This window comes from Peromyscus californicus, unplaced genomic scaffold (genome assembly GCF_007827085.1).
Source record: "Peromyscus californicus insignis strain IS unplaced genomic scaffold, ASM782708v3 Scaffold_6__1_contigs__length_162567912, whole genome shotgun sequence".
Lineage (NCBI taxonomy): Eukaryota > Metazoa > Chordata > Mammalia > Rodentia > Cricetidae > Peromyscus > Peromyscus californicus.
The window spans coordinates 157,209,493-157,227,761 of NW_026294584.1; the positions used below are offsets into that span (position 1 = coordinate 157,209,493).

The window sequence follows — 18,269 nt, forward strand, 5'->3', positions numbered from 1 at the left end:
TGTTTTGTTTTGTTTATGTGTGTGGCTGTTTTGCCTGCATGCATGTCTGTGTACCTCTTGTGCCCCTGGTGCCTGAGGCCAGAAGATATCAAATCCCTTGAAACTGGAGTTATAGATGATTTGAATGACCATGTGGGTGCTGGGAACCAAACTCTGATTCTCTGCAAGAGTAGCCAGTGCTCTTAGCTACTGAGCCATCTTTTCAGCCCCAAAATCTATTAGATTTTTTTAAGCTCATGTGTACTAGTAGGTTTCATTATGGGATGTTCACACATTATCAGTGGAGTTTCTTTAGTCAACAATAACAGAGTTTTTATATTAAAATGATAAGAAAATTGTGTGTTTTTATAACTGCCTATTATTTTAACTGAGTTTTATGAGACAGAGTCTGACTAGGCAGTGCACACTAGCCTGGACTCTTGTATTACAAACCCCTGGATAGCCTTGAACTCAAGGTCCTCCTACCCCAGACTTCCCAGTGCTAGGACAATGTTCCGGTGCCAGAACCCCCACCCCTGTCCTGGCAATACCCATAATATCGGAAATTTCCAACCAAATGGGAAAAAATAACTCAAAAGTTACTTGGTTTAGATAAAGATATGCTTCCGTGAAGGAAAACAGATCCTGTGCTCAGGGCTCCATCATTTGATGGTTCCGTTGCTCGTCACCACTGAAAGTCCAGGAAAGCATTGAGCACCTAGAACCAAAGGCAAACTCTCACCTCTTATTTTGTACTGTTTTTCTCCTCATAAACTTTTTTTTTGAGACAGGGTCACACTATGTAGCCCTGGTTCACCTAGAACTGACTATGTAGACCAGGCTGTGTGGTGATATTTTATTTGTGCTCTAACGAATAAAGCTTGCCTGGGGATCAGAGGACAAAGCCAGCCACTATATTCAACCCAGGGGCCAGGCAGTGGTAGCACATGCCTTTAATCCTAGCATTTGGGAGGCAGAGATTCATCCAGATCTCTGTGAGTTCAAAGCCATACCAGGAACAGAGCCAGACATGGTGGCACATGCCTTTAATCCCAGCACCAGTTAACTATAGAGGTCTGGAGGTCTGTACAGACAGACAAGAAGTGATAGAGCTGGGTGGAAAGAGGAAATGAGATGGCAGGGCACAGAAAGGTATATATGGTGTGAGTATACAGGAAGTAGCTCTCTCTTGGGCTGAGGATTTCCTAGCGGTAAGAACTTGTGGCTGTGGCTTGTTCTATTCCTCTGATCTTTCAGCTTTCAACCCAATATCCATTTAGCAATTTGTATTATAAGGCTGGCCTCAAACTCACAAATATCTGCCTGCCTCTGCCTTCCAAGTGCTAGGATTAAAGATCCTAAGGGATCCTAGAGGATTTTTAATCCTTTCTCTCCTTCACAACCAGCTAACTTCTTACTACTGAAAAGAGCATACCTTAGGAATGAGAATGAAGCTTGTTTGGTAGAATGCTTGCCTACAATGCTGGAAGCCCTGGGTTTGATGCCCCAGTATAAACCAGGCATGGTGACACATGCCTGTGATCCCAGCATTTGGGGGGAAAGGCCAATCGAATCAAAAGTTCAAGGTTCTCAGATACAGAGCAACTTGGAAACTGGTCTGCTCTACATGAGACCATGTGTCAAATAAATAAGTTTTAGCAAAGAGGGAAAAATCAAAGAAATGGCGATGATACACGTATATTACATCAGTACATCTGATTTTTACAAGAGTTTTTAAGAAGAAAAATCCATCAGTATACCAAAGGAAAGGGCTGATAAGCAAATCACTTCCATTTGGCCCATATGATGGCTTGCAAGTTCACAAACACACAGACCCATATACATATTTGCTTAAAATGTAAAAACAATCAGTGTTAAAAAGGAAAAAGATGTGCAACACATTCACAATGTTAAATTCAGTAACAGGAATTGAACATACCACAGTTTAAGCTTGAGTGAGTCTCTTTAAATACTTTTATTGCATTATTATTTCATCAAAAAGTAATAGTATCAGCACAAATTCCTCTTCTCAGAGCTTGCACGGCCCCAGTACTGAGGTTGTGTTGTCTGGCAGGAGAATAGCTCGTGTCTACATTAAAGCTGGGATCTTAGAAGTGACATAAGCAGGCTTTTCTCTATAAAGATAAAAGGCTAAGCTTTAAAGGGCTTTATATTTATAGATAAATGTTTCCACAGTAATCAGTATGATAAAACTTGCTGGTGTCAGCACTCCTTTGCATACAAAAAAATGGCTTATTAAAATAAGCCCAATTCAATGAGTCAAACATAAATTAATCTACCTTAAAAAGTGTTTTGACTGTGAGAAAATCAGAAATGGTTGAGTTTTGTTGGAAAGCATACCACTTTTGGTCACAGGCACCAGGTACTCAAAGGAACACACAATAGACAGTGGTCTGACCTTCAAAGGCCATGAGGCCCCTGGGGGAGAGCACCTCACCTCAGCACAGTCTAGGGCACGCCCTCTGCCCCTGAGCCCAGAGCTCTGCATTTCATCTCCTCCTTCAGTCAGTTTGGCTTTAGGAAGAACATTAATTCAGGAAACAGAAAAAGAATGTTCAGAAGAAATCAAGACCAAATAGGAAGCAACACAATAGTGTAGCTTTTATAGCAGAGTCGCCAGCCACGTTTATTGCAGTAAACAGGTAAGAAATAATCTGTTTATACTCGTGGCAATTCAGCATACGTGGGTCTCCACTAGAAGCAAGTGCGGAAATGTCTAGTAGTCCCCACTGAAAGCCACATGGGAGTCCATCCATAACAGGAGGGGCCATCAGATAAGGCCCATTTATGAGATAGAACATCACAAAATGAAAGCAAATAAACTACAGTCCTATGCAAACACACAGACACAGTGTTGAGACAAAGAAAGCAGACACACAAGTCAAGACCGCTCGGGACTGGATGTGAAGTCTGAAGTCGAGATGATAACCTGGGTATAGACAGCAATGGGGGGTGGAGGGAGACACGTGAGGCTGCTGGGGCCTACTGATGTTTCCTCACTAACCCACTGGGCACAGTGGTATCTAAGTTGTGTGGGAAGTTTTCAAGTTGCTCGTCCATGCTTGTTGCACGGTTTGCACCTGTCACACTTTAATAACAATGGAAAAGCACAGTTCCGAGGCTGTCCGACCTCTCCCCACTGCATATGCATACACGCCCCCACTGTAAGCAGTTCAGCTGTCTGTCCATGACACCTCCTCCTTCTGCCTCTGTTGGTTAGTGACCATCTAACATTCATAAGAGATCACTGATACAATGCAAAGTGTGTTGGGGTGTGCATACCCACTCCTACCCCAGGTGCCCACAGTTTTTATATTTCTGGAGACATCTGTTCAGTTGTTTGGCCATCCAAAGTCTGCAGATTCTTCTAGGGAAAAAAAGCAATAAAAAGCGTGAGTATGTGTGTCTTATGTACATTTTCATATGTACTTATGTGCGTAAGTGTGGGCTTGTTCTTATGTGCACACATACGTGTGGAGGACATCAGGTATCTTTCTTAATCACTTTCCATCTTGGCTTTTGAGACAGGGTCTCTCACCAAAACTGGAACTCACTGATGCCGCAGACAAAGCCCTGGGGATTCTGCTTTCTCCATCTTCCCAGGGAAAAGTTTGCAGGTCCATGCTGCCACATCCAACTCCTAATGTGGGTGCCAGGGCTCTGAAACCCAGTCTTTAGGTTTGCACAGCAATTCACTAACTGGATCATCTTCTCAGCCTTCAAAGAACAGGTTGTAAATGAATAAGGATACTGTTCTGAACTCCACAGTGTTAACACTTTACAAGAGGTCAAGGACAGACAAGTGAGGGCACTACAGCTGCAAAGATGGAAACCTGCAACTGGCCACCCACAGGCTGCGAGGGGAACACGTGGGGCTCTAAGGGACCAGCAGGTAGAATGTGCAATGGCGTCCTTGCGCCCCCACCCCAGGGCTTATTTAGTTTGACATTCTCATGACTTCCCGTGTGGCACTGCAATATTTGATAAATGGGAAATTAAACCGAAAATGTTCAAAACGCCTCAGGAAGTTCTCCTGCTCTGTCTGTTTGCATGTTTGCTTGTCTGTCTTCTCATCCTCCAGTGTGAGTCACAGCCGGGTGTGCAGAGGAAATGGTGAGGCTGGTGACACAGCGGTTGAGAAGCACCTTGAGAGTCCCACCTCCAAGACCCTTAGCTAGCTTCCTCATGGTGAAGCAAGGGCCACCCTGGAGTGCTCTCAAGGGACCAGAGTGAGGATCACCTGACAAGAGAGGAGAATGAGAGGGTCACTCCATCCACATGCATCCTTACTGCTCTTCCATTATAGGTCTTAAAAAACTGTTCAGCGTCTGCATTTGTCCACTACATGAGCTATAAAACATGGATTCCTCGCTGCCCACATCAGAAGGCCGCCAGACACTTTGCATTGCTTTCAAGAAACCACGGGTGCACTAGCAACTATTTTCACTTCTGGAAGTTGGACACTGGGGCACAGAACCCCTGTGACAGGAGTGTGTGTAGGAAGCTCCGAACGACCAGAGGAACGAAGTCTCCAGAATCAATGCTGCCTTTGATCTGTCTTATCACCCCACCTGCTTACTTTAAGACATTGAAATAGGTTTTTGAGGTGAGACGCAGGGGGACTCGAGAGGCTAGGATTGAAAGGAGGCGTGAAGGAAGGCTGCAATGGAGGGCGGTGATTGGCAGGATCCAACTCGCTCACAAAATGCCTTTTGGTGGTCTCCAGAGAAGCGCTGCATGGCAATTTGCCGCCTGTATTCAAATATATTTAATAGTCCTCGTTGCCTTCCTAATCACGCTGCTCATAAGGGAATTCCTATCCTGAGATGTAACAGAGGCTCGGCAAACATGAGGAATGAATACCAGCAAAACAGACAGCGCAGACGCTTCACCCACAACGCTTTACAAAAGTAAAGCGGGGAATGAAAGCCAGGACACAGCCGAGTGTTTCCTAAGGATCCAGGAAAACACCCGACTGGCGCTTGGGCTAGGATTTCTTTTCCCTTCTTTCCTCGTCTTCCTTCCTCAAGCAAAATGAACAAAGAGCTCGCTGGACAGACAGATGCTCTTTCATTCTGTTAGCTCCCCATGCACGGTCAGCAGAGAGGGAACTCGGGGCCAGGAATGCGGTACACTAACTGAGACCTGGGCTCTTCAGTTTTATGCCATAAGAACTCTGGGTAAAGGATAAACTCCCATAGAGCATGATGGGAGAAACAGAGCGGAAGGAATGGGGAGGAGCGCAGTTTCCATGGCCACTCTTACACCACACTCCAGCCCAACAAGGTGTCACACTGTAATAAATCACATTTTTTTTTTGCAATGCTGGAGATTGTAGCCAGAACTTTGTGCATGTAAGACACATACTCTGTGACTAATCTACTTGAAATATCTTGTTTTCTTTCCTATGAGAATATAATTTAATTATGCATACAATTATATACATATATATATGCTTACACACATGTATATAGGACATGCCAGCATAGGGGAGTGTGGAAGAAGGAAGGGAACCGCAAGCTGAAAACAAGAGAGGGTGTAGGGGTGCAAATATAAGCAAAACACAATGGCACACACGCAGGAAGCTTCTCCTAGTGCAGCCCACTATTTGGTACACTAACTGAAAAATTAATTCAAACAAATTTAGGGCTGGAGAGATGGCCCAGTGGTTTAAGAGCTTTGGCTGCTCTTCCAGAGGACCCGGGTTTAATTCACAGCACCCACAAGGCAGTTCACAACCATCTTTAACTCCAGACCCAGGGAACCCAATGCCCTCTTCTGTTCTCCACAGGGTCCTTCCTGCACAGGCATGAACACACACACACACACACACACACACACACACACACACACACACACACACAAACATAAAAAAAATTAAGAAATCTGTATAAATCAAATCCATATATGTGAATGCTAACAAATTGTTGGGAAGGGTCAGGATCCAGCTACGCATTGAATTATTTAGCAAACACTGCCACCATGCCACAATGCTAGACATAACTTCCAAGTCCATGTACTAAGGCCACAGCTGGTGAGTTCCGCACTAGGAAATGGTGTGGGTGATGAGCTCAATAGCTTTGCAAGCCCTGGACCAATGGCAGTGACCCCACAGGAAGCCCCCACACAAACCTTAACCCCAGAGTGAACTTTGCCCTAAGCCAAACTATATTACCAATAAGATGTCACCACCTGTCTATATAAGAAAACAGTTGTTAAATTTTAAGTAAAGAAGAACAAAGGAGTATAAGATGAAAACAAGTCTTACAATTCACCAGCGTGCAGATGGAGTTGGAAAGAAAGCTCCACTAGGAAGCAACCTTTTCTGAGTACAGATGAGCTGTGTAAAAGGAAATTACACAACCAAGTTCTTAAGATTTATTTTTAAATTCATGTGTATGAATGATTTGCAGTATGATTTTATGTGTATCATGTGTGTGCAGTACCCAAAATGGCCAGAAGAGAAAAACAGCGTCCCTGAACTGTACTCAGGCCCTCTGGAAGAGAAGTGAGCACTCCTAGCTACTTTGCTGTCTCTCCAGCTGTATAACCAATTTCAAATAAGACAAAGTAGAGAAAGCTTAGGATTTTCTACAAATAAACAACCATGCTTCTTGGAGCAGTCACACGTAGTTGCCTGTAGTGCAGGACAACACGGGTCTGACCGTGGAGCAGATGAGCTGTATCTTGTCACTTCTTCCTATTTTCCAACATGGAAACCATTATACTATCCTCTCTCTTCTCCATGCACCTTCTCAGTGTCAGCAAAGAAACAAAAAAACTCAGCCTTTGACTTTGGAGAGTTTCAACAGTTTAGATTGAAGGTGACGGCTGAGTGATTCTGTGACTATCTCAAAAACCCAGGAACCATGCCTGAGCATGGGAGTTGTGGGGTATGCAGATCACATTTCATTAAAGTTGCTTTTTAGGAGCTATAAGGTTTAGGTTGGGCCATAGCCACAAGTTTAGAAGAGGAAACGAAGTACATAATACAACAAATACTCTCCCCTTCCAACAAGATGGGAACATGAAGCTCCAGGCACTAAAGGGGGAGCTGGAGAGTTTTCTCTCCGGTCCCGCCAAACCCGGCAGTCCAACAGCCCACTTATAAACACACAGACGCTTATATTATTTAAACTGTTTGGCCTAATGGCTCAAGCTTCTAGCTATCTAGTTCTTACATCTTAAATTAATCCATTTCTATAAATCTATACCTTGCCACATGGCTCGTGGCTTACCGGCATCTTCACATGCTGCTTGTCATCGTGGCGGCTGGCAGTGTCTCCCTCACTCAGCCTTCCACTTCCCAGAATTCTCCTCTCTCCTTGTCCCACCTATACTTCCTGCCTGGCCACTGGCCAATCAGTGTTTTATTTATTGACCAATCAGAGCAACACATTTGACATCAAGACCATCCCACAGCATAAAGGCTCTTCCGGTGATTCAGGGAAGTGACCCAAAGCAGCCTGGTGGCATCTACTGCAGCCCAGGTCTTAGCAGAATGCTTCCCAGGTAACCCAGAGGTTCTCAGAGGAGGCACAGAAGACCCCAGGACCAACAGGGACAAGGAGCTGACAGGAGCAATCCCGGGAATGGATGACAGAAGACTGCCAAGGACTCCTTACAGGCTCCAGCCTGGAAGCTACACCATGCCATGTTTCCTCTGCCACATCTTGGCGTTTCCTAAAAACAATCCTAAGGCAGATAAAGGAAGGTTTGTGTAAGTGTAAGTTTTCGCCCTGTGTCCAAATGTAGGATTAAATTCAAGTTTTGAAAAATGAGAAAATACTTACAATGATGGAGATGGAATCAAGGGAGGGAAATTTTATCTATAGAAGGGCTGTTTTAAAATCAGCACAGGAAATCATGACAGCCTGGTGTCTTGAATGGTACAAGCCGTTGTATTATACATAGTGTAATGTAGCAGACTGGTTTTTATAAAGGGTGGAGAGGGAGTTCCTGCCATCCACGCCTCTTGAGGCAGATCAACGGACATCCCACACTCAAAAGGGAGAGCCAAGAAATTAAGTGGACACTGACATTTTCTTTTAAGAAACACTGTGGTTTGAATTACTTGCTCAGTAAAGACCTCTCCCTCCCTGAAAGGTTACCCACCAATGACTTTAAGCACCTCATGGGTTGAAGTATTCCATTAAACCTTGAACAATGTGCTCAAACTGGCTTAGAGTCCAAGAGGGAAAGCGTATTATAATGCTCATTATCGACTTTTCCATGAGTCATACCAGAAACCACCTTGTACTGCAACCATGTGGATTCCACTCTGACTTCTCTACTAGCTTAAGAATTGCTGGTTGGGTGGCGATATGGTTCAGAGGGTGAAGGTTCCTGCCACCAAGGCTGACAACCTAAATTCCATCCCTGGAACCCACATTGTAGGAAGACAGGACAGACTCCTGTGGGTTGTCCCCTGACCTCCACACACAGGCTGTGGCATGGTCACGCGCGCGCACACACACACACACACACACACACACACACACACACACACACACACACACACACAGGCAGGTGTGCACATGTATGTGTAAATAAGTGTAAAAAAACTTAAATAACAAACTTTTTGTTGGGACAGAGTGTGCTAGTGCAGTCAATAAAGTGCTTGCTCTGTGACGTTGAGACCTGAATTCAATCCCCAGAACCCAATGAAAAAAAACATCCAGCATGGCAGCTGGATCCCTGGGGTTCCCTGACTGTCTAGCCTAGCCTATTTGATTTCCAGGCCAGTGAAAGAGCCTGTCTCAAAAATCAAGACGGGTGCTACCTAGGAATGACAGCTGTGGCTGTCCTCAGACTACACACACACACACACACACACACACACACACATACACACACACACACACACACACACACAGTTAGTTGTTGCTTTCTTATACATCCAAATGCAATGGTAGCAGGAACTATTCACCTTGGTTTGTACCATTATAAACAGTATCAATTCAGCTGTGATGACATGTCTTTACGCCCAGAATTTGGGTGGCAGAGGTGGACAACTCCCTGAGTTCAAGGCCAGCCTGATCTATGTAGTAAGTTCAACCAGCAGAGACTACATAGTGAGGTCCTGACATGAACAAATATAATAAAATCACATATCCATCCTCCCGTTGCCCCATGTTTCTCCTCTTCTTCATATACGAATTGCTCCAAAGAAAGCTTTGTGTACATTGCTCTCTGCCTCCTCAGGTTCTGTGGGTGCACTGGATTTTCTGCTTTGCTTATTTACATGAGATGTTCTACAAACATTTTAAACATAACAAATCTAAAAGGAAACCCTGGGTTTAACCCTTGGGGCTTGTTCCCACATCCTAGGCAAGTCTTCTTCACAGCAGACATCCATCAGCTTCCCAGTTGCTCAAGAGAGACATATAGATGTCATCCTGAGTTTTATACTTCCTTACACCTCCCATCTGTTCAACAGCATGTGTTATCAAAGCTATTTCTGAATAAATGTTATTTAGATATGTTGGGTTTCATTGTATCTCTTTGTCCACCTCCTTAGACAAGCCCCTCTTCATCTCATTTCATGGACTCTCTTCAGTTGAGTCCATCACTCCTGTTACCTGTTACCCTGTTCAAGCCATGTTTAGCCAGCAGTGATAATGGCCTTATCCAATTCTCACCCTCATCTGGTATCATTCCACTGCCCTGTCTTCTCATAGATCATTGAGGGTACTCCGAAGCCCTTGTGATTATTTCCAGGTCTCAGCTCATAGCATCTCTGGTCTGTGTCTGTCTGTATGGGTACCTGCAGTGTTCGCAGGGCATTGGAGACCAGAAGCGGGCATCAGATCCCTCAGAGCTGAAGCTACAGGTGGTTCTAAGTTGCCCAACATGGGTGCTAGGAGCCAAATTTGGGCCCTCAGAAGAGCAGCAAGCACCCCTAACTGTGAGCCATCTCTCCAGTGGTTTGATTTTTGTTTTTAATGAACCAAGTCCTCATCCTATGCCACAAAGGGCTTCAGGTAGCTCTCTCCTCTGTCAGAATCTCTTCATGCATTGGCCCTAAGGGCCAAATATCAACACCTCAGCAATTTCCTTTCTGATCTATTTAAAGGAGGGCTCTGTGTTATCTCTTTTAAGCCCTTTGGTGCAACACAGAGAAACCCTGTCTCAAAAGACAGCAACAAACAAACAAACAAAAATTTATATACAAGGTAAAACATGACCACTATGTGATATTCCTAGAAGTTATCACAAAGGGTACATAGAAACTATGTTAAATGCATACATACGTTTACATACATGTGTGTATATTATGTGTGTACATGTATATGTAGGTGGGACTGGGGAGATAACTCATGGGTTAATAGCACTTGCTGATCTTGCAGAAGACCCAAGTTGGTTCCCAGTACCCATGTTGGGTGGCTCACAACCACCTGTAACTCTAGCTGCAGAGGATCTGACACCCTCTTCCTGCATCAGAGGGTACCCATACACACATGACATATACTTACACAGACAGGCACACATATATGTAAATAAAAACACAACTAAGAACTAGCCATTGATAGTAAGTATCAGTCAAGATCATACCCTGTGCATTATATGTACATGTAAGGAAGAGAGAGAAAGTTCACCAGCTGCAGTTAGCTTCACTCATGCAAGACAGTGGCCATAGCCTCAATACTTCTCATGTCTAAACAATCCAGAGAACTCACATACAGCGACATCGCGTTCTCCACCTGTGAGATTGCACCAAGCACAATCCATGCTCTTAGTTTCTATCTTTCATGCAAAGAAAGCATGCAAAACTCTACCCTCCACACCAAGGGGAATAACTAGCCAGGAAGTGGCAATGGACTCCATGACAGTAGGAACTAAATATGTTTTTTGTTTGGGGACTTTATTTTGAGTATTTTTGTTTTGAATATTTTTATTTTGTTTTGTTTTGTTTTGTTTTTGTTTTGAAACAGTCTCATTTAGCCCAGGCTGGCATTGAGCTTGCTATACGATCCAAGATGACCCTAAGCCTCTGATCCTTCTGCCTCTACCTCCTGGATGCCTGTAAACAGACTTTTATAGAGACCATATTTTGAGTGTTTATTTGATTTTTCATGCAACTGGCTTTATTTAGAAATGGTTTACTTACTTCAAATGTGGAGTCAATGCTTGGTGGATTCATAGACATGCTTACATGCTATACAATAATAGATAGATGGCCATCTCCTGATGTAAATTTCCAGCCTGCCTCCCTTCTTCCCATGACACTCTTTTCTTTTGGGTACAAAATCTACTCTAAGTGACTTTCAGACAACTTCTCATTACCAGTAAAAAAGGGACAAGATGTGTTTCCCCAGCTACTGTGTGCTGTAAGTGTCCCAGCACTCAGCATCCCTGGGAAATCACCCACCCCAATTCTTACACTGTTTTTAGTCACTACACAATGATTGTTTTAAGTGTTTATTTGACTGGACCATAGTACCTAGATATTGGGTCAAACATCATCATAGAAGTTTCTATGAAGTGCTTTTATTTAACTCACTAGATCCTGAAGAAACCAATTCACCATCCATTATGTGAGCAGTTCATTTCAGTTCCATTGAGGGCATTGAGAGCAAGAGGATGGCACAGGAGGTCACTCAGTTGGTGAAGAGTTTGTTGTGCAAGCATGAGAACGTGGGTTTGATCCCTAGGCACCACATTAAAAAGCTGTGGCGTGGCATGCTCTTGTAATCTCAGTGCTGGGGAGGTGGAGACAGGCATGTGGATTCCCAGGGTTCGCTGTCCAGCCGTTATAACCAGAGTGATGAGTTCTAGGCCACTGAGCAGTCCTGCCTCAAAAGAGAAGGAAGATGTCAACTGAGGCAGCTGCTGAAGCAAGAAGGCAGAGGTTGACCTCTGGCCTCACAGACACACTAACACATACACCAGCACGCGCGCGTGCGCGCGGACACACACACACACACACACACACACACACACACACACACACACTACTGACCTCCCTCACATAAGAGGGAATTGTGCCAACAGGCTGTCTGCTGGTTTACATAGCATCATCTAGGTCTCCAGCCTGATACCCAACACTGCAGATTCAGGAATTATTAACTTGAGAGTGAACCTAGTTTTATTATTGATCTATTTTCAATAGAATTCCTAGTTTTAGGGGTGCCATGGAGGAACTAGAGAGGTGACTCAATGGTTGTGAGTACACCTCCACTCACAGCACATGCCCACACACAGACACACAGTTAAAAATAAACTAAACCTTGAATGGAAAGAGAGAGAGCAAGAGAGCATGGAGGGACCACTAACAAGACAGAGTTTTCTTTCTGTTGGAAACATTCACAGAGTGTAAGAGCAACTGCAATTCAGAGACATGGAGAACTTACTTCTCTGTATAACATTCATCTCTACAACCACAAAACTCACCCGGACACCTTCCCCAGCAGCTCAATTCACAGGATCGTCACTTCACTGCAGCTAACTGCAGGGAGATGCAAGCCCTCTCACAGACTGCAGGGAGATGCAAGCCCTCTCACAGACTGCATAGTGATGCAAGCCCTCTCACAGACTGCAGGGAGATGCAAGCCCTCTCACAGGCTGCAGGGAGATGCGAGCCCTCTCACAGACTGCAGGGAGATGCGAGCCCTCTCACAGACTGCAGGGAGATGCGAGCCCTCTCACAGACTGCATGGTGATGCAAGCCCTCTCACAGACTGCAGGGAGATGCGAGCCCTCTCACAGGCTGCAGGGAGATGCAGTCCTCCGCTCTCTGCTCCTCTGACCAGGCTGACCAACTGCCAAGGGTCAAGAACTCTTTGCTGAGCTTCCTCGTTTGTTTGTGGAATGGTTATTTCCCCGATACTCCGAACTCCTCCTGTAAGCAGGTGCCCCAGAAGAGCAAGCTATTGATCTGCCACTCACCCCAAGAAGGGCTGAGTGACATGCCTGAACCCAGGACTCTACTTTGTCACATGCTGAATGTTTAGAGATTGCCAGAAGTGTTTGGTTTGGGTGGCTCCATGAAAGATATTCTATAGCCACAAACATTCATAAAACACTCATGGAGGACTCTAAAGTCACAAAGGAAGGCCCTTGCACTATAACATAATCTTTGATGGCCCTGAAGAATGTGTTTACTCAAGCTCACAAAGTGGGCTGGGTTTGCTGGGTTTCAGCAACAGATTGGGGTTTCAAAGAAATACTGGCAATGTAGGTCATTGTTTTATTCTTTTTTTAACAGGCTTTGAAGCTTTGCTGAAATCTTATCAGTGTGTCAAGATTTAAAATCTCCCACCTGCACCTCGCTCTTCCTGGAACTCTTTTGAACAGCTGCTGCCTCCTCCTTAGTTGATTAAGCTCATACACACTCGGCTCTATGTATCAGAAACCTCTGCCAGCCATTTCTCTATCTTTACTGCCTATCTAGTAGGCAGATTCAAAGCAAACATGAATTCCTAGGGATCGATTATAAGATATATTATGTGATTAAATTGTGCTGGCTCACCTGCCATGCATTTGCACTCAGCCTCTCTCAGACCCTCCATTTTTCCAGCTGTAATCGTCCCAGAGGGAAGGCTTACTCACTGGGCTCTTTTTAAAAGGAGCGCAAATCTCAACACTGCGACCATTGAATGCCACAAATGTGATTGTAAAGAGAGCACAACAGAATGAAAATACCGTGCATTCCCATTTGTCAACAGGAGGCTTCTGTGTAATGTACCTTCTGCAGGCAGGTCCGTGTGCCTGTTCCTCTGTTTGGGGAATGAACACATCAAACCATCGCACATGAGAAGCTGTACAAAGGTCAAAAAGAGCCAAAAGTAAGTTCTTCAAACCCCCCAGTCTTCCAACACAGCAATCTGCCTTCCTGGTTCTTTGGACCACAACTTTGTCCCTAGTAGATGGTTTCTCTGTAAACCAACTGATCAACCCTAATTCCTATAAGGACAAGCAGCCCACATTCTCACATGACCTTGGAGTGCGCATTCATGGCTAACTTCCGGCACTCTTTGGAAGGAATGGACTTCTTCCTAAGGTCTCAGATTGCATTCTCTCCAAGCCTCAGACTGCTGGGTGTCAGCATAACACTACACCAACACCCAACAAAGCAGACCCAGTGAGAGGTAGACAGAACTCACAGCATGCCTCTGATCTAGCTCAACACTTACATACTTATATTTTCAAAAGAAAAAGCTCAAAGCAAGCAGGGAATGGAATTTACATCCCAGCCCACATGGTAATACTTCCCTTTCACCCTCCTGGAAAGCTGGGGAAAACTTTTTATCAAATAACACCCAAGAAGAACTTGCCATAGAAGTGTGATTTTCCCAGCTCAATGTCACAATTATTTAGCCTGCTGAGCATGATATATCTTTGAATTTTCTATAATCCCTACCCTCAATATAGTGTGGAATTCTATTAATTCTGTTTTCATAGGGATGAAGTCATCCAGGGTGGAAACTATGACCTAATTGAGAGCATTGAAACACTGCCGTGTCTCAGCCTGGGCTCTGGCACACAGGGAGTATGAATTAAAGTCTTCTGCAGGCATCATCTCTCCCTATGAAAAGCAGATATTGTGTTTCCTCTGCCTAACAGCATTCTCTGTCCACTGTGGAAAGAAGCCTGTTTGCTTTAAAACGTGTGGCACATTTTTCCACTCCTGGTATCAAGGAAGATGAAATCAAGCACTCACTGAGTGGAATTACCACTATCTATGTGAATCATCCCTCTACCACAAGAGGCCAAGGTTGAAATATGGACTCTACCTATGAGATGAGTGGCTCAATAATAAGATGCTGGGGCTGGCAGACTTTCCAGGGTGTCCACTTGTAGGCAACCCCGCACAGAGCCAGCTCAGACCCATCTTACTGCACTCGGAGGTGGCCCACATCCCAAGAGAGAGTCCTCCATGATGATAGGGCCTTATCCTGAAAGTATCTGCACACTTTATCAGTCATGCATCCACCTTCTCTTCCATGTCCGCCCACAGATTCTACTTGCTTTGTGATGTTCCTAATAATTGCTGGTGGCATGACACAGGCCACAGATTCCATGAGAGCACATGATGCAGACATCCAACTGTGAACCCTCCATCTGTGTCTAGCAGGTGGCAGGCACTGAACTGAACTTCTATCTTTGGAGAAAACTGCTACAAAGGTTTTCTATATTATCTGAGAATTTTATACACTCACATACTGTGTTTTGATCAAGTCCATCGCCCATTTAGGATAGTTTGCTGCTCTAGAGGCAGTGGAACTTGGGAGAATGGAACCTAAAAATGAGGTGGACTAAAGTCTCATGTAATGGCCAGCTTTACTCAGAGCATCAGACAACTTATACCCTGAGGGTTAAGAAAGGTCACCTGAGTGTTAAGAAAGTTCTCATGTGTTCAGGCTGTATATAATCACAAGGATGAGCTGCACGTGGCTAAAACATGTTCTTCCACAGAGGTTTGTAAACAAATAACAATAGCCAGGCGTAATGAATAATTTGAAGTAAACTCACTCTGGTGCAATACACGTGGGAGGGGCATGAAAGCACATTCCAAGAACAACTGACTCTTATTTTCTTGGAGTTTTCTCACAAGCTCAGAATTCCCCTCCCATGGCTCTATTCTTGAACTATGTTCTGACACAGGATGATTATCCAGGTTAGCCAACTTGCTTCCGCTCATTCTGTTTCCAGGAGTACCAAAGCATGGACGCACAGGTATAAGCTCTTAAAATAGCATTCTCCAACCAGTTCAGGCTCACCTAACCCACCCGCCTCCATTCTACCCCACTGTGATTCTCCGTTGAAGAAAGTTACAAGTGTGGAGTTAGACCAGATGTGTGCTGGGACTGTAGGACCCAGAGGCCACAGCAAGGGACTGTGGGATTAAAGGCCAGTGGAGATCTTGCCTCCAAAAACTAAACAAAGCAAGAGACAGGTTGGAGTCCTGGAAAATTCCCTAACTGTCCTGCCAGCCACCAGACTAGAGGCCGCCATCAGTTTGAGGATCAGCTTTTCTGGCATGTACAACTCTAAGAGCTTCTGCCTTGTGCAAATGTCTCCTTCTGAGGTCACTCAGATGGGGGCAGCCGGAGCGGGAGGCTGGAGAGCACTTACCTCATTTTGGAAAGTTTCACTGTATAACTTTTCACAGTGCCCACCAACCTTGGAGGACGTTCTTGAGTGTAAACCCCTAAGGCCTCTGTTCTCCAAATACTCACAAGCTGAAGCTGTCACACACTCACCCTTTGAAAACTCCTATTTTATAATTGGTATGTGTCGTCTCTGTGGGTGACAGGGTGACTTCTCCCAACCAATGACACACTGAGTTTCCCAGAAAAGTAAGCTCTTGAGTGAATTTCTGGTAAATTCAAACAAAATAGCTGATAAACTGAGGAAAAATGAAAAAAAAAAAAGTGGAGTCAAGAGACATGCTCTGGGACCCTGAATGCGGAGCTGACCTTTCAGTTCCTGGGCAGAATGGTTTATGCAGACTGGGCAGTTTTTAGCTGGCCTCCCACCCCTCGGTGCCTTCAAACTTTACAGTCCCAGGAGCACAGGATGGAGAGCAGATGTTCAGCCTGGGACAGGAGCGGCGCTGGGGAGCGGCTCTGTCTCACTTCAGCCCAAACCTATACTAAATGGCTCAGGGATTGGAGCTTCCTGCGGAGGGGTGGGGGGTTGGAGATGGGGGGCTGTGTTCCCCCAACCTTTTGTTCATATAATCACTGTAGTTGGAATTCCCGCCCCAGCCCCTGTCTTTAGGGGTCAGCTTAAGGATCATCTTCTCCAAGATGCTGTCCTTTTTCCTCCTCCATGTGGCCACTGAAGCCACCAAGGCCAAGACAGCAGGCATCCAGCCTCTAAAGTGTAAGCTGTTGGAGTTAGGGAGGTAGCTTGGTCAGTTAAACGCTTGCATATGAGGACCTGGGTGGGATCTGCCTTAGTTAAGGTTACCCAAAGTCAGCTGGGGAGGAAAGGGTTTATTTTGATTACCTTTCTACATCTCTGTTCATCATCAAAGGAAGTCAGGGCAGGAACTCAAACAGAACAGGAACCTGAAGGTAGGAACTGATGAAGAGGCCATGGAGGGGTGCTGCTTGCTGGCTTGCTCTCCATAGATTACTCAGCCTGCTCTCTTTTAGAACCCCAGGACCACCAGGCTAAGGATGGTACCACCCACAATGTGCTGGGCCCTCCCACATCAGTCACTAATTAAGAAAATGCCCTACAGGCTTGCCTACAGTCTGATTTTAGGGAGGCATTTTCTCAGTTGAAGTTCCCTTCTCTCAAATAACTCTAGCTCATGTCAAGTTGACACAAAAATTCCCCAGGACAGATTCCATACTCAGAACCCACATTTTTAAAAGCCAGGTAAAGGGGAACGTACTTGTAAATGAATACCTGGTACTCACTGGCTGGCCAGCCTAGTTTACTTGGCAAGCTCTGGGCCAGTGAGAAACTCTGTCTCCAAAAAAACAAAAGATGGAAAGCACCTGACGAATGACACCTGCGGCGTCCTCTGGCCTCTGCATCCACACAAGCTCAAGTGCACACACACCCTGGTTAATTACTAAGTGATTGATTTTAAAATGTAAGCTAAAATAGTAACAAGTGGAAGGTGGAAGATCCTGCTGTTTATGTCAGTGGAGGCCAGCCTAGGAAGAATCTCAAAGCAATGCTCATAGATGCAAAACACAGGTACCCAACCTGACAGTGTTTGCACGGAGTTACAATGATGAGACCAGGCAATCCACCAACATGGCTTTTCCTTGGTCTGACATCCTTCAGAAATGACCACAGTCATTTTTCACTAGATCCCTGGAAAGAAGGCTGCAGTACCAAAAAACTAAGTAAAACCCTCCTCCTTGTGACGTTGATGTAATACGTTTGGTGTGTGGTGAGATTTTGTGTGTGCCTGTTACATGTACACTTCAAAAAAAAAAAGAGCTTCACCTTTCAGAAGAAGGTGCTTGGTAACCATGGTGCTTCAGATGCAAAGGCCCACAGAGCAATGCCCACTGCCCTGTGAATAGGGCCTTTGTTCTCAGCACTGTTTTGGTAGGAAGTGGTTGCTATTTAGGTTTCCAAGAGGGAATATAAGTTACGCTCACCTAATCAGACAGACCAGTAAATACAGCAGTTAATCTGACAACTTCAAATTCCTGAGTTGCATTCTAAAACACAGTTTAACGTCAGCCATCCTTTAAAGCCTTCGAGCATCGGGAGCCTTGCCTGCTACGAGCTTTGCTGTCTTCTGTTTCATCTGATTAATTACTGCAACTGCCTGGTTCTAAATCTCAGTTCAA

General features: G+C 44.9%; 1 long non-coding RNA gene across 6 annotated transcripts in view; it reads right to left on the reverse strand.

Annotated features, from left to right (window-relative positions):
* Positions 1 to 1,680: 1,680 nt before the first annotated feature.
* The window catches only part of LOC128099098 (uncharacterized), a 28,997-nt gene continuing 12,408 nt past the window's right edge, over positions 1,681 to 18,269 (reverse strand). The window contains exons 1-3 of one of the 6 annotated variants that reach the window (XR_008214425.1): positions 13,645 to 17,350; positions 11,504 to 11,792; positions 1,681 to 4,240 (exon numbers count right to left, since the gene is read on the reverse strand). This is a non-coding gene — a long non-coding RNA (uncharacterized LOC128099098). Of the gene's footprint in view, positions 11,797 to 13,644; positions 17,351 to 18,269 lie in introns of those variants that run through there. The other 5 variants (XR_008214428.1, XR_008214427.1, XR_008214429.1 and 2 more) reach the window with 5 other exon arrangements.